The sequence below is a fragment of the Solanum lycopersicum genome, chromosome 11 (genome assembly GCF_036512215.1).
Source record: "Solanum lycopersicum chromosome 11, SLM_r2.1".
Classification (NCBI taxonomy): domain Eukaryota; kingdom Viridiplantae; phylum Streptophyta; class Magnoliopsida; order Solanales; family Solanaceae; genus Solanum; species Solanum lycopersicum.
This window is the reverse complement of record NC_090810.1, coordinates 25734510-25750780: the sequence shown is the minus strand read 5'-3', so window position 1 is coordinate 25750780 and position 16271 is coordinate 25734510.

Genomic DNA, 16271 nt, shown 5'->3' with positions numbered 1-16271 from the left:
TAGCCTTTTCACACATAGTCACACCCATAGCAAATAAGATTTTGCAGACCTCATCTAGGAAATCTTTAGGGCATTCATCCAACCTAGACCCATAGAACACATGAGGGTTCATCCTAGTGAAATCTCTCAATCGAGATGCCATAGTGCTAGCATGATGAGGCACACGGGGTCAAACTTCCTGATTCACTTGAGTTGTCATGGCTTGGACTTGAGAAGTGATGGCATTAGCTTGTGAAGTTATGGCTTGAGACAAATTGAGAAAAGCTTTCCTCGTCTCTCCATCGGTCATCGGTGGAGGAGAAACCGGAACTTGATCACCTATAGCAACCTATTTAAGTGGAGGGACTTGATTGTCTTGCAGAGGAGCTTGATTTTCATGAGCCCCCATATTCACAATCCCTTCCATGTCCCTTCCTGCAGCTGCTCTTCGTGTATTCATACATATAACCACAATAAAAGGCTTCGGTGAAAGCATACATAAAGTAGACTCTGGAGGCACGACATAGGATTACAAGAAGATGAGAATTTCCTAAGCATCTTGTAGTCTCTCATTCATAAGTGTGGGGTGATGTACACCGGGATATCCTAGTACAGTTTAATGCTTAAAATCAAAGAACTAATACTAGAATTGAGTGTATTTGGTATGATTTGATGTGTTTGTTGATGATGCAGAAAGAATGAGCAAAGAGGATAAGTAGTAGTAACTTACGACCATCTTGACGGTCCATGGACCATTTTACGGACCGTATAAGTGACCATGAAGTATGATGACAGTAGAGGAATTCTGAAACCCACGTTTGAGAAAATTGAAGTGCACGCTACGGAAGTCTTCATGGATCGTGATAATTTTGATGGTCCGTGATTATGTCCGTCAACTAGATTCCAGAGAGCAGTGAAAAGAGTCCAGAGTTGATAAAGTGGAAGTGAAGAGCAAGGAAGACTTCACGGATCATGATAATTTTGATGGTCTATAATTCTGTCCGTCAACCAGATTCCAGAGAGCAACGAATAGTGTCCAGAGTTGAGAAAGTTGAAGTGAAGACCACGAAAGACTTCACGGGCCGTGATAATTTTGATGGTCCATGATTCTATCCGTGAACCAAATTTAAGTTTTGGAGATTTGAAGGCAAGACCACATACTACTTTACGGACCATGAAGCTTTTCATGGCCTGTGAAGGAAAGCGAAAATACAGTCCTAACTACATTAGGTCTCTTTTTAAAAGATTTTTTTGGGATATTATTTAGGGTTTTTTTTAACTATTTTTTAGTCATTTAGTTTTTGAAACCGAAGGTGAGAAAAGAACTTGAAACTTTTTGAACCAATTTTTGTTTTTTCAAACTGCTTGGCAACAGGAGAGAGTTTGCCTCTTGGATTAAAAAGTTGATTTAGAGTTTCAATTTGCTATTGTAAGTATCCATAAATATATTTTCAATGATTATCAACTATTATGTACACAGAAATATGAATCACTAAGTATTCAAATCAGGTGTGTGGGATCTATGATGAGATTGCGAATCTGAATCTGTAAAATGAGCATAGAGTACTCTCCTTTCACATGTAGATTCAACCTTTGGTTTTAATTTGGTCTAAGGAGTTCACAATTTTAACTAGCCTGAATCAAGTGGTTGTTCGAGGGAAAAACACTTGTTAGGAAAAACACTTGAAGTTGAAGTTAGAGTTCGAGAGAAAATAACTTCAGCCTCATATGCATTTAAACTAGTTCTTTATAAAAGAATCAATTGTAGCTCGAGAGAATACAAGCAATTATTATCTAATAAGGCTAAGAAGCAGTATATAAACTTTAGTCACTGAGTTTTGTGAAAGTATGATTGCTTGAAGCTCCGATTTCGAAAGAGTTTCACAAGTTCTTGTCATAGTGAACACTAACCTGGTTTCTCTTAATCAACAGAAAACCCATGCCTAGAACTTGCTACTTAATATTCATACCCAAATTTTACTTTTTGTTTGAATTCATTAGGAGATAGTAACATCAAATGGATAAGAGCGACAGTAAATATTGTCTTTAAAGAAATTCTCTTTGGGAACGATCTCAACTCCATTGAGTTTTGTAAAGTGACAACGACCATCTACACTCTCATTTTATATGTATGTTTGGGCGTATCAAATTTTGGCATCACTGCCGGGAAATTTCAATTCAGTAGTATTTTACTAGCTTGCATTTGACTTGTAGTTAAATTTCCTAATTTTACTTGTGTTGTTGTTTTTGATCTATTGCAGATAAATCTGCTTGTGTATGTATGCCCACCACCTGAAATAAGCGAGCCACATTGCTACCTTATGATCTGGAACTCCAGAAAAACTTACGCAAAATGGTTAATGTTGAAGAACTAGAGGCTCAGAGGCAAAATTTGGGCCTTGAGGCTGAACTAGATGTTGCCGACACATGCAGCAAATGCTGGATTAGTCCCACCTAGGGGAGTTGATGGAAACTGGGATGATGTAATTCCTCCTTACGTCCCCAGTAGCCCAAAAGGGTAGAGTTCAACATCCATCTCACATGATGTATGAAGAAGATGATGTTGATTTGGATGGAGCTGAAGGTTACCTGTGTTACCTCCAGGAGTGAAATTCACTATCACCAGTTGAATGATACAATTCCTTAATCTCAAAGGAATGTTTAGAGGGGCAGCTGGTGACGATGTAAATCAGCATCTGATGAATTTTGTAGGGATCTGTAAATATCAAGAGATTCCTGAAGTTAATCAAATTGCAATGAGGCTAAGTCTATTTCCATTATCTCTTACTAGGGAAGCTACTAACAGGTTGACCGAGATGTCAGATGACACCATTCGAACTTGAAGTGCATTAAAAGAGGATATCTTAGAACGATTCTTTCCAGAATCGAAAGAACTGCAAATGAAGGATGATCCAGTACTCATATGCAATTACCAGGAGAAACAATGCATGACACTTGGTGGAGGTTCAGCCAAAACATGAAGAAATGCCCCAACCAAGATCTTACTGAGAGGCATAATTAGGTTATCTATCAAGTCTTCTTATGACATTATATTTAGAGTAATAATCTTTCCTAATATTCATAGAAATTTTGTTTAGTTTTTAAAATTAATTTAATTAAAATATGCTAAATTGAAAAAAATGTATCAATTAATTTTTATAATACTAGTTAAGGACATATGTTTATTAATTAAAATATTATCAAAAGCCAATTTATATCTAAAATATTCCATTTTTAATATCATTTATAACAGACACTTATTTGTCTAATATAAATTTATTATTTTAGATAATTAATTTTTACATTTAAATTTCAAAAAAAACTTATGATTATACTTGTGTGTAAAACCCCGTATCCAAAATAGACCATAAAAATGCAGTCTTTCAGAAGTTGCAGGTGCTAGAGACGGAGCCAACTACGGACCATCAGTCGACTAACGGTGCGTTAGTCGACCCCACTGATTGGCCAGCTGACTCTTAGATCTAAGTCACAAAGGACGGTTGACCAGTGCAGACTGTCAATCAACTTACAGTCTGTCAGTTGACTCCGTCGATTGAACAACTAACTTATAGTTCTTAGTCGCGAACGACGATTGACCAGTACAGACCGTCAGTCGACCTACGGTCTGTCAGTTTACTCCTTTGCTTTGCCAACTGACTTTAGTCATTCAACCAGTATGGACCATCAGTCGACTTACGGTCCGTCAGTCGACTCTGTCTGACTCCGACATCTTTTATGTCAGGGGTCTTTTGATCTTTTCCTTTTTTGTTTTGACCCTAAGCTACGTCGTCTAGACATTAAATCATGAGATTTTAGTGAGTTAAATCCTAGAGATATAACTAAAACTTACCTAAGTCAAATCATTAATCAAAACTTAGAAAATTAGAAGCAAGAAAGGAGAAAAAGGTCAAGAAACCTAGTTCAAGAACACAACAAGGTTTCATGGAATTCATCACCACGTATATGGATTTCACTAGTGGGTTCCTTTCATCCATTGTGTCCCTATTTTTAGTTAGATTCTTGATTCCCATGTCATGATTAAACCTAGGGTTTCTAGAACTTCAACAGGATATCATGAATTAGTTAGTTATATGTTCCAATCAGATTACCATGTTATTACTCAGATTATTTTATGAATTTCAGAACCCTAACTATGTATTTATTTAGTTCTCTAATTACACATGCTAGGTCAGATATTTTAGTTATCCACTTATATGTGCCTATGTTATTAATGCATCATTATCAGATTAATTGTTGCATTCTCAGTTTGCATGTTTAGTTTTGAGGTATCCAGTATTTACATAAATTCAGTCATAATATGTTGAGCACTTAATCAATTGGAAGTAGTATAATACCGAGTTGGACTAGGGTTCAGCGTACCCAAATAGTCCTAGAACTACTAGCCAAGTAGGTTGTAAGTCCCCTCTATGGGCATCAGTTTAGTGGTTACGCCAGCATGCCTTTATAGCTCTAGCAGGGTATATTGGGTCCTCTCAATGGGGCGTATACATTAGACTCCACATTCAGCTCATGTAGTTTTATTATCGGTTATTAGTATCTCCCACAGTTCAGTCAAACTCTATTGCATTGACCATATTTACAGTTTAGTTAGTATTCTGTCTCAGCATGTTATAAATTTGGTCATTGCATCTAGTTAGCTCATAATTCAATATATCATGTTTAGAATAATATACTTGTTTTTGTGCTTGTTTAGTTATGTTCTTTTTTCAGCTTTACTCTTTCCTACATCCTTAGTACCTTTCAAGTACTGACACATACATGCGCTACATCTTCTCATGATGTAGGTTCAGGTTCTCAGCATCCAGATCACGCTTAGATCGATTCCTCATGTCTAGTTCACCAGAATCAGTGGTGAGCCCACATTCTCCGAGGACAATAGTTATGAGTTTCGTTTAGTATTTTAGTCTTTTAGTTTCAGTTTTTGCTACACTTAGTTGCGGTCCGTCCTAACATTTCTATTTAGTTAGAGACTATTTTCAAATATTGTTAGTTTCAGCTTAGTATTGAGTTAATATATTCTTTATATTAAACTCATCAGTTTCAAATATCTCAGTTATAGTATATGTTTATTTGCCATTTTTTTTATTTTAATTATAATTTAGCTTCCGCATCAGTTTATTATCTTTAGTATGCTCATGATCATGCCAGCAGGGTTAACTTGGGATAATTTGTGGTCCTAGGTCCCATGTCCACGTCTCAAGGGTAGCTGGGGGCATGACAAACTTGGTATCAGAGCACTAGGTTTAAGTATCCTAGGATGTCCAAAAAGCCGCACTAAGTAGAGTCTTTTTCATAGTAAGAATTGCACCACATCTAATAAGAGGGAGGCTATGAAGTGTTTTAGGAAAAACTTCACTTTATTGTTACTGTTATCGTGCGTAAGGTATGATCGTATTCCATTCTAACTCAACGTTCTACGTTTCAAATCATGCCTCCTCGTAGAGTTACCGCTAGGAATACGAATGCCAGGAATGCAAATGCAACTCCTTAAGTCCCATATAAGGAAGTCTCCTATGTTGAATTCAGGATTGTCATTCAGATGTTAGCTCAGAGTGCTGCCAACCAGAACAATCAGTGGGTTCAAGATCATGTAAATGGAAATGGTGGATCAACAGCAGGCAAGGTCCGTGAATTTTTTAGGATGAATCCGCCCGAGTTCTTAGGATCGCAGACTATTAAGGATCCTCAAAATTTCTTGGATGAGATCAAGAAGATCTTCGAGGTGATGCAAGTAACTGGGAATGATCAGGTTGAGTTGGTATAATAACAAAAAGATGTTGCTCTTATCTGGTACACTCAGTGGAAGGGATTGCTTTAGTGAGACCTTTTTGGACAGATTTTTCCTAATTAAAAAGAAGCAAAAGCCCAGGAATTCATGAACTTAAGGTAGGGTAACATGACATTCCAAGAGTATCTGCTTAAGTTTAACAAATTTTCTAGGTATTCTCCTCACATGGTTGCTGACTTCACAGCTCAGATGAATAAGTTCTTGTATGGAGTGTCAGATCTGGTGAAAACACAGTGCAAAAATGCTATGCTGCTGGGATATATGAACATCTCTAGGATTATGACTCATGCTCAGCATGTGGAGGGTGATAAGCTTAGGGAACATTCCAAGGAGAATGAGAAGGCTAGGACTTGTAACTATGACTACTCTCAACATAATTCGAGTGGTGGAAATCGCTCGCAATTTCAACAGAAGTCTTTGACCCCAGCCATTCATCAGCTAGTGTTCCATCCTCCAAGAACAAGTATGATCAGAAGGTTAGGGCACTAGGCTCTAAGTCTGAGGGAAGTATTTCAGGCACCAAGACTAACCCCACATGCCCTAAGTGTAGTAAGAACCATCCAGGTGAGTGCCTCGCGGGAAAGGAAATATGCTTTGGGTGCGGTCAGTCTGGTCACAGGTTGAGGGATTGTCCTTCTAGACAGGGTCAAGGAGGAGGTAATGGTAGAGCGTAGTCTACAACTTTAGCAGTATAAGCAAGTCGCCCGACTCAGTAGGGTAACTCATCTGGTACAGGAGGCGGTCAGTGCCAGAATAGGTTGTATGCTCTTCAGGCTTGTCATGATCAGGATGGTTTCCTGATGTAGTCACTGGTACGTTACGAGTCTTTGACCTTGATGTTTATGCATTGTTAGATCTAGGGGCTACTCTTTACTTTGTAACTCCTTGCATAGCATTCCAATTCAGTGTTAGTCCATAAACTACGGTCTCTCAAAAAGTCACCTCAGCATATATTGTAGAGTTAGAAATGTTAGACTTCCATGTCATTCTAGTCATGAATTAGTTACATTCCTGTTATACCTCAGTCAATTATAGAACTAGGATTGTTCGTTTTCAGTTTCGAGATGAACCAATCTTAGAATGGAAGGATAGTAGCTTAGCACCTATAGGTCGATTCATTTCTTACCTTAAGGGGTGAAAGATGATCTCCAAGGGTTATCTCTATCATCTAGTTTGGGTTACAGATTCTAGCTAGAGAAATGAGATTTTTTTATCGAATTTTCTATTTCATATATTTTATTTGACTTTATAAAAAAAATGGGAATGAAACCCCAACTCTTGAGTGAGTTCCAGTAGTCAATGAGTTTCCAGAACTGTTTCTAGAAGATCTTCCAAGAGTCCCTACCGAAAGAAAAATTGACTTTGGAATTGATATCCTTCCAAGTACCATCCTATTTCTATTCTTCCCTACTGAATCAAGGAATTGAAATATCAGTTGAAAGACCTTTTAGATAAAGGCTACATCAAACCTAGTATTTCGCCATGGGGTGCACCAGTGTTGTTCGTAAAGAAGAAAGATGGTTCTCTCAAAATGTGTATTGACTATAGGTCACAATCAAGAATAAGTATCCCATCCCTAGAATTGGTGTTTTATTTGACCAACTTCAGGGTGCTAGTCATTTCTCAAAGATAGACCTCAAATCGGGTTATCATCAACTCAGAGTCAGAGATATTGACATTCTGAAAACAACCTTCATATCTCGTTATGGTCATTATAAATTTGTAGTTATGTCATCTTTGTTGATGATATACTCATTTACTCTAGGAATGAATGAGGAAGAACATACGTGTCGTTTGAGAGTTGTTCTGCACAAACTCAAAGATCGACAGTTATTCGGTAAGTTTAGCAAATGTGAGTTCTGTTTGCAATCTATTGCTTTCCTTGGTCACATTGTATTTAGCGAGGGGATTCGAGTGGATTAAGTATGACAACCATGCATTTAAAAGGGACATTTTTTCTTGAAATCCATACATGATGCCTTTTTGTGAAATCATCATAAAACCTTGATACAATAGCATTTATGTCATTCACATACTTCATATAGACATATTCCGGCCAAACATCATATAGTGAACATCCTTTGTCTTACTCATTAACCTCCCCAAGTAACCCTCTAGTGATACTTGGTGCAATGTATCACCTTAAGGCAAGAAGGAATCATTCATACAACTTATATAAGCCAACACATACCATCATAGAAGTATAATACATAAAAGACACACTTAGGCCAAGACATAAGAACATTACATTAAGCTCTTGTCATTATGCATATATACTTATTTTGATTCACATAGAACCTTATGAAATCTTACTCATAATCCTTCTATGTCTACTAGTGCAATGTATATGTGAAGTTCCATAACCACACACTTGGTAAACCTATCATAAGATCACAAGCCTTAACATCCAATTCATACATCAACATAGCAAGTGAGAACAACTTCATTCATGTCAACAACCTTCATCATGTAGTCATTAAGACCAACCTAGTTCATATAAGGTCCAGATCACATCATGTAGATCCATTAGTACTCATAGTATGCACTTCATCACAACAAGTAGACAATTACTACAAATTCATGTATAAGCAACAGATACATAGTCACATGCATTACAACACCTTCCTAGGACTTCCTTCAAGAGTCACTTGTGCAATGCATAGGTGAAGTACCATACCCTCACCTACACTAAGCAACTACCCTTAGGTTATCCTAGTTAGAGTCCTTACTTTACTTCCATTGTCCATTTTACTTTGGGAAACTATAGCCTTAACTGACACTAAGACCATGGATGCTAAACATGGATTTGGTGTTGTAGAGCCTTACACTAATGGAAGGTGTTCTTACCTATCCAAGGTAGAACATTAAAACATGCTAGCATACTAACTAAATTCACTTGCTAGATCCTATGTGGCAAGCATAGTTTATGGAACTAAGAGACCTACATGACCCTCTACATGCTCATTGTCATTGGAGACTCATCTCATGAGAAAACATGGGTGAACCTTCCTCAAAGGGAAGCCACCACTTCATGTGGAACCATAGGTGAATATTCCTCTAAGGGAAGTCAAACCTTACGGGAACCCAATGGTGAATTTTCCACCAAGGGAAGTCAACACTCTTTGAGAAACCAATGGTGAATCTTCCTCATGGGAAGCCAACACCTCTCATTGTCAAGGTCACTCGGTGCTAAGCTAAGTTTACTTTTTTATTAAGTCTTTGTTACTTTACTTCATAAAACACATGCTTAGGATATTGATTATGTATATGCTTATAGCATATCCAAGCACCTATCTAGTTTTAGGGTACACATGAGCACACCTTTTAAGGTCCCTCTATTGACTAGATCTTCATACATGTGTGTGTCTGAACTTGTATGTGAGCGAACCTTTTACATAACATATAAATGTCACACATGTTCATATATCAATGCATAAGTCTATAGGTGTACCTATATGAGCAATCCTTTCATATCAACACTCCAAGACACTATGCACATTCATACTTCATCATATCATATACTTAACATCACAGCATATAAGTCATATTCATTACCTATTCATACCATCCTATGCATGTCTTAGAAGACCAAGCTAGGAACTATCCTATAAAGGTACACATGTGTAATGCATAGACAAGGTCCCATACCCTTGCCTATACTAGTACACATATCAAGTCATTCTAGTAAATGATACATCACACAACATCATAGAATGGTTAGCATATCACAAGCAGTAAGCTTTAGTATTTATGCATTTATCTTAACTTTACATCACATATTACATTGTAGGACCTCATCATAGGCATCAAGTACATATAAACTTAACATATTCATTTACATGCTCATGACACTAGCAACACAACCTAGATCATAGTTAGAATAGGAAACTAGGCATAGGCTTCACATGGGGTGATTAATCACCATCACACATTCATAGTATAGTTGCCTTCAAGGCCATGATCACATCACATATATATATTGACAATAATATAAACACCGCTAAGATAAGTGGACCATACCACATAATGCCATGCAAGGCTTCATCAACTACAATAATATAAAAAAGTAGAGAGGAAGAGTCATTCCTACGAATTCATCAATCGTATGATCATCATTGATCAATACACCTTTTCATCATCAATACATTATAGGGCATAATCTAAATATACATTTAATCACAAAAAAACCATGTACAAGTCACTACAAGATCATACTACAATATAATACAATACATCACATATATACTAGAGAGTAGAGAGTTATAGATCATAAACCAATTCCCCTAGTCTTGTTCATCAATCATATTTTATCAATAATATACTTTTAGGGCAGTAGCTAAAGAAATAGAACATCATAGCTTAATCATACTTCATCCACCCTAAGATATAGATCACACCATATACATTACTCTATCAAGTTTATAGTCTATAAGAATCTAAATCAATCTTCACCAAAATGGTCATTTATTCATATTAGATCAATTATACCTAATTATCATCACATTACACATATAGGCAGTAGATAGGACAGTTCATCATAATCGAGTCATATGACAACCATCCCAACGTCAGGATCACAACTTACTACTTGATAGACTAGGTCAACTCTTACCAAGCCTTCTTACTTTGATCATACAAGATTTATATCCATAATTCAACCATGATATTACGCATCCTATCATATTCGAATTCCAATTTTATACATTATAAGATCAATGTTACAGTGAGTACATGTAGGTCTAAGCTAAGCTTGTTCAAATCTTTATACATTGATCCACATGGATCCTTCATCATCAATACACGTAAATAGAATCTCAATCAATCAATAACAAGCCATGATCACAATGCCCATGCAAGGGCTAAATCGATTTTGGGAAGGAACATGGGTTCATAATGCAATTGAATTATATTTCACGTTAAAACCATTACATTACCATCAATTCATCATCCATTGAAACCATTTTGATAAAGAACCCATGGCTAGATTGAAAGATTAAAAGTTTGATCATGAAATCTCTTTGAAAACTTTGAGATTAACTCTCCAAGTGAACGGTTACTTAGAGTGAAGGATAACCATACCTTTATATAAATGAAAACCTCTAAAACATGATGAATAAACCCATATCAATCCAAGTTCCAAGCCGTTCTTGAGCTTCATCTTCAATGGAGGTTCTAGAGAGAATATTTTTTGGAGGGAAAGTCTATTTTGAGTGAATTGTTTTGGGAATGGGTTGATCACATTTTTAATCCTTTAAATACACCCAAAAATAACTAAAAAAAAACCTATTAGGGTTAGGTTAGGACATGGGTTGAATTTCCCATTCACCCCTTTAATGAAACAGTGCGCAGGCAGTGACACCAGACCTGCATCGACGGACCTAATGATGGGGTAATGGTCCATCAAAATCGATGGCCCCATTCTGTGCCCTCTGTCATTTGAGTCTAAGGTTGTCATGTGGCCAAGCCTTCTCCAGGACAAGTGCCCATCGAAGGGGTGTCAGTCCACCAACGGGATGTCCTTTAAGCTCATCCAATGACAAGGCAGTGTCTCGACAACCTTTTGGTCCTTCTTGTGGGCCCTTTTTTGGGGCCCTTGAGAAGTCGTACCCGGACGTTTCCAATGTAAATACAAACATTAATAATTCATGGACCTTCCACATCAGTTTCACCCAAAACAATTTCACGCAACACGTCCAGACATGCTAGGCCCCACCAAGAAACACATGAACGTCTCAAGGTCTAACTTTCGAATGTCTTGGGCGTTTGACCTCCAAATTTCATGAAACTCCATACACTGATTATAAACATCATTATAACTCATTTTAAGACTTCATAAGATCATGTAACATTCAAAAACACATAAAAGCATCTAAGGCCCCTTTGGCGACTAGTCGTCCGATGTCTTGGTTGCTCCTTGACGTTTGACTTCCAAATGACTTTAAATCACCAAGACATACTTTAAAGAACTGTATTAACATGTTAAAAAGCTTATAGTAACAAGTGAGGCTCTATAAACCTTAACTCATTTTGGGGGTCTTACAGAAGAACTATCCAACTCATGCCCTCGAGCTAGCAATAGTGGTGTTTGAACTCAAGATATGGAGATACTACTTGTATGGTTTTCATGTGGATGTTTTCAATCGCCCATAAGAGCCTTCATTATTTTTTCACCGAGAAAGAGTTGAACCTTCGCCAAAGGAGATGGCTTGAGTTCCTTAAGGATTATGATATGAGTGTGCATTACCATTTTCACATCCAGGGAGCACCCCCTAGACGTAACCGGCATCGTCATCCTTGAAGAGGATTTAGAATAGCCTCTTAGCATTAATCATAACATACAATAGGTTAAATTGCATAAAATTTAGAACTTTTCATTCTACTTCTACATTGAGGTTGACATAGACCTTTCTCTTGCGCGCACACACACACACACACACACACACACACACACACACACACACACACATATATATATATATAGAATCCTCACAATAGGAAACACTACATAGGCTTCTACTTTTATATCACATACATAATATAGAAATATAGATTCATAAGAAGTCTAGGATATGTCTCATATTAAAACCATGTAAAAGGGGTACAACATTGGACACAGTCCATACTTCATACGATAAAAACCACATATAGGCATATACAACGCTAGTCTTCAGATGGAAGAGAATGAACAAAAGTGTCTCTAAGACTAAACAACATCTAGTAGCAAGATAGTGGCATCGTCCTCGGAAAGTGAGGACCTATAGAACTTGGAAAATGAGAGTTAAGTTAGCTTTAATGGCCCTCTAAAAGCTCAGCGGACGGAACCTTGTAGAAACATATAGAATGGGTTAGTACACCACTTGTACTAAGTATGAAAACATGCACATAAAACATTTGAAAGAATGCATGAGAAAGGGACCTTTACTTTAGAAAACATGATAAGTCATTTAAAAGCCTTTAATGCACAACCAAGAACTATATATGCCAATAAGAACATATTCATTTGAAAGAATGCATGAGAAAGGGACCTTTAATTTAGAAAACATGATAAGTCATTTAAAAGACTTTAATGCACAACCAAGAACCATATAAACCAGTAAGAACATATTTATTAAGACCAACATCATCTAATATAATCAAGTCAACATGTACAATAGAATCCTTAACATTACATCACTTACAAGACCCTTACTCACCCCAACATCAAGTATACATATGCAATGACCAAGCAAACCCCCATAATCTTACTCAACCAAGAACCATATAAGTGTGCATTGTCCATCTTCACATAACATCGCATTAAGAATAATCATCATCATATTTAGCAATATAGACCATAAGCATGTTCATATGTGAAACTAACATCATATAGGATAATCAACATGTGAAGTCAACACATTCATAACATTGCATAATATATCATAAGAACAACCTTTTGGGACTTCTCTTAGAGTTAGTTTGTGCAATGTCTAGGTAGAGTACCATACCTCTACCTATATTAAGTCAACCCCTTAATTCACCCTAGTTAGTGTCCACTTTTTTGCTTCATTTTATTTTTGGGAACACTTGCCTTAACCGACATAGACCACAAGAGCTAAGTGTGGAATTCAGTGTCATGAAATCCTTCACCGAAAGAAGGTGAACCACTTTCCAAGGTAGTACCAAAACATGAACCTAGCATTCTAGGTGGATCCACTAGCTAGTATTCCTATGGGAGCAACATAGTTCAAGAATTAGGAGATATGTTTGGGACATTCTTTATGCACATAGCATAATAGTCTCCTATCTCATGAGTATAATAGTGAACCTACCTTCCCTACATGGAAAGGAACACTCCTCACTACTAGTTCACTCGGTGTTAAGGTAGAGTCTCTTTTTGAAATGTCTTTAAGCCTTTATTATTCATCATAGCTTAGTTTAGGTCATAGGAGACTAACCCCTTGTATATCATATTCATTTAGCTTAATAGCAATTGCATGAGAATGTCCTTTCAATACAATCCTTATATGTGAGATCAACACATCATCATCATCATATCATAATAAGGCACATAGGCTCATACCCAACCTTATATCATTTCATCTTAGGCATAATCTCACAATCACATAATCAAGACATTTCAATTTCATCATCATACCAACTCTATCGAATTCAATCACACGAAGCATATTGAACTTCATCACCAAGTAAAAGTCATCTTGAAGTAAAAGTTTAAGATCACAAAGTCTTACCAATTTCTCCTTCAAAAGCTATCATCAATGGTCTTACCCTCAACCAATCCAATTTCATTCATCAATTGGTATAAAACATCATACAATAGTAATTAACAAAATAACTAACTCAATTGCATCAATACTAATCAATTACCATGAGTTCATTACCTAGGCTTAGGAATTTTGGGTCAATTCATGATCTATCCCACATAATACATAATAATAATCAATATAAACCATAAAAAATATAATTTAGAAGATCAAATTCGTATTAGGAAGAAACTCATATAAAGTCATCCTTTTTGAAAACCAATTTTGGAAGAACCCTTTAGGGAAAGGAATTCCAAAGGCGAAAGGCTCCCATATCTTGATCTAGTTCTCCAATGGAGTTCTTCTTTGGGAGAGAGAGAGAGAGAGTATAGAGAAGGAAGAGAATTTTGAGTTTTGGAAATTTATGGGGTTCGGTTAATTTAATTAGGCTTATGTCTTTATATAGGTCCTTAATTGACTTAATTAGACCACCCCTAACCCTTAATTAGACAAATAAACAACTAACTAATTAAATGAACTAACTAAAAATAAAATAGGAAAGTCGTAGGCCTGACCTACAAGACCCCAACCTACGTCGTAGGTCAGTCGACGCCCCCTCACCCTACTGTACTGGCAACTGTCGTTCTGGTCAGAGACCATGTTTTTGACACTTTTGGAAAAGTGAATAAGTGTTGGTCGACGGAGGCATCGACGCTCTGTTGATCCACCTACGCCTCGTCGCCTGCACTCATAGGTGGACACTTCCTCTTGACAGTTGTTTGGCCACAATTGAAGGGTCCTCCTCAAGGACCCCTAGGGTGGTCCTTGGGGAGTCTTACCCAAAATTTTAAACCCTAATCAGGTTCTAATACTAGTTTGACACCTTTCCACCAAATTTCATCAATTTCTGGCTCTTAAAACCTTGTGAAATAGACTAAGGCACACTAGCATCTCTTTTACAATTTTTTGGACGTTAGGGACGTTTCATGACATTTTGACTCTAACACTTCCTAAATAGTCAAAAACTTTTTTTTGACCTTAAAACAACATTACAACCCTTTGATACTCATCTGAAGCTCTAGATTAGTCCTTGGACTTTCGAAGTGTTACATTATCCACCCTTTAGGAATATTCGTCCCCGAATAACACTAAAATCTTTTGAAAGGAAAAGATAGACTCAATACTAGCAACCCAACCAACAACAACGTAATCAACATTAATTACAACTCAAATCAACAAAACAACATGGCATTTACACATAATAACTCAGAATATCTTTAACATATATAAGAGCTCATTCATCACAACATGAGGAATTTCCTTCTCAATATCAACATAAGCTTTACAACAAATAGACAGTCAGTGATGCCAAAACTCACTTCAAACACATCAACATGCTCAATACAACTTCATAAAGGTAACAAAATACAAAAATACACCAAATAAGTGAAAATCAAGTAAAAGAGCATTTTTCCATAAAAACTCATTTTAGCAAAACCCTTATCATAAATATGCACATTTTTGCAAAACAAGTCAAATTTAAATTTATTCATTATTAGGAGGAACAGCTAACTTTAATTAGCAAAGATATGAGGATAACCTCGGACTCCCATGTTGCTCCCTCAACTAGATGGTTTCTGCATAACACCTTTACGGAGGCCACATATTATTCCTCAACCTCTTCACGGACGTCAAGAATTTCCACCTAAACCTATTCATAGGAGAGATTCTCATCCACTCCTAGACCTTCAAAAGGAAGAATGAAGTCGGGGTCACCAATGCACTTCTTAAGCATGAATACATGGAAAACCGGATGAACCGAAGCTATCTCACTGGGTAATCTCAACTCATATGCAACCTTGCCAACCCTTTGAAAAATTTTATAGGGACCCACATAACGAGGATTTAACTTCCCCTTCTTACCAAATCTCACCACCCCTTTCATGGGTGAACTTTTAACTACACTTTATCACTTCCTTCAAATTCTAATTCTCTTCTCCTATTGTAGGCATATGACTTTTGCCGGCTATAGGCTATTTGCAATCGATTCTTATAAAATAAACTTTCTCCAAGGTCTTAAAGATCAAGTCGGTACCAAGACGTGAAGATGCAACAACTTCAAACCATCCAATCAGAGATTTACATCTCCTACCATACAAAGCTTCAAAAGGAGCCATGGCTATAGATGATTGGTAACTATTATTATAAGAGAACTCCACAAAACGCAAGTGCTCACCCCAACT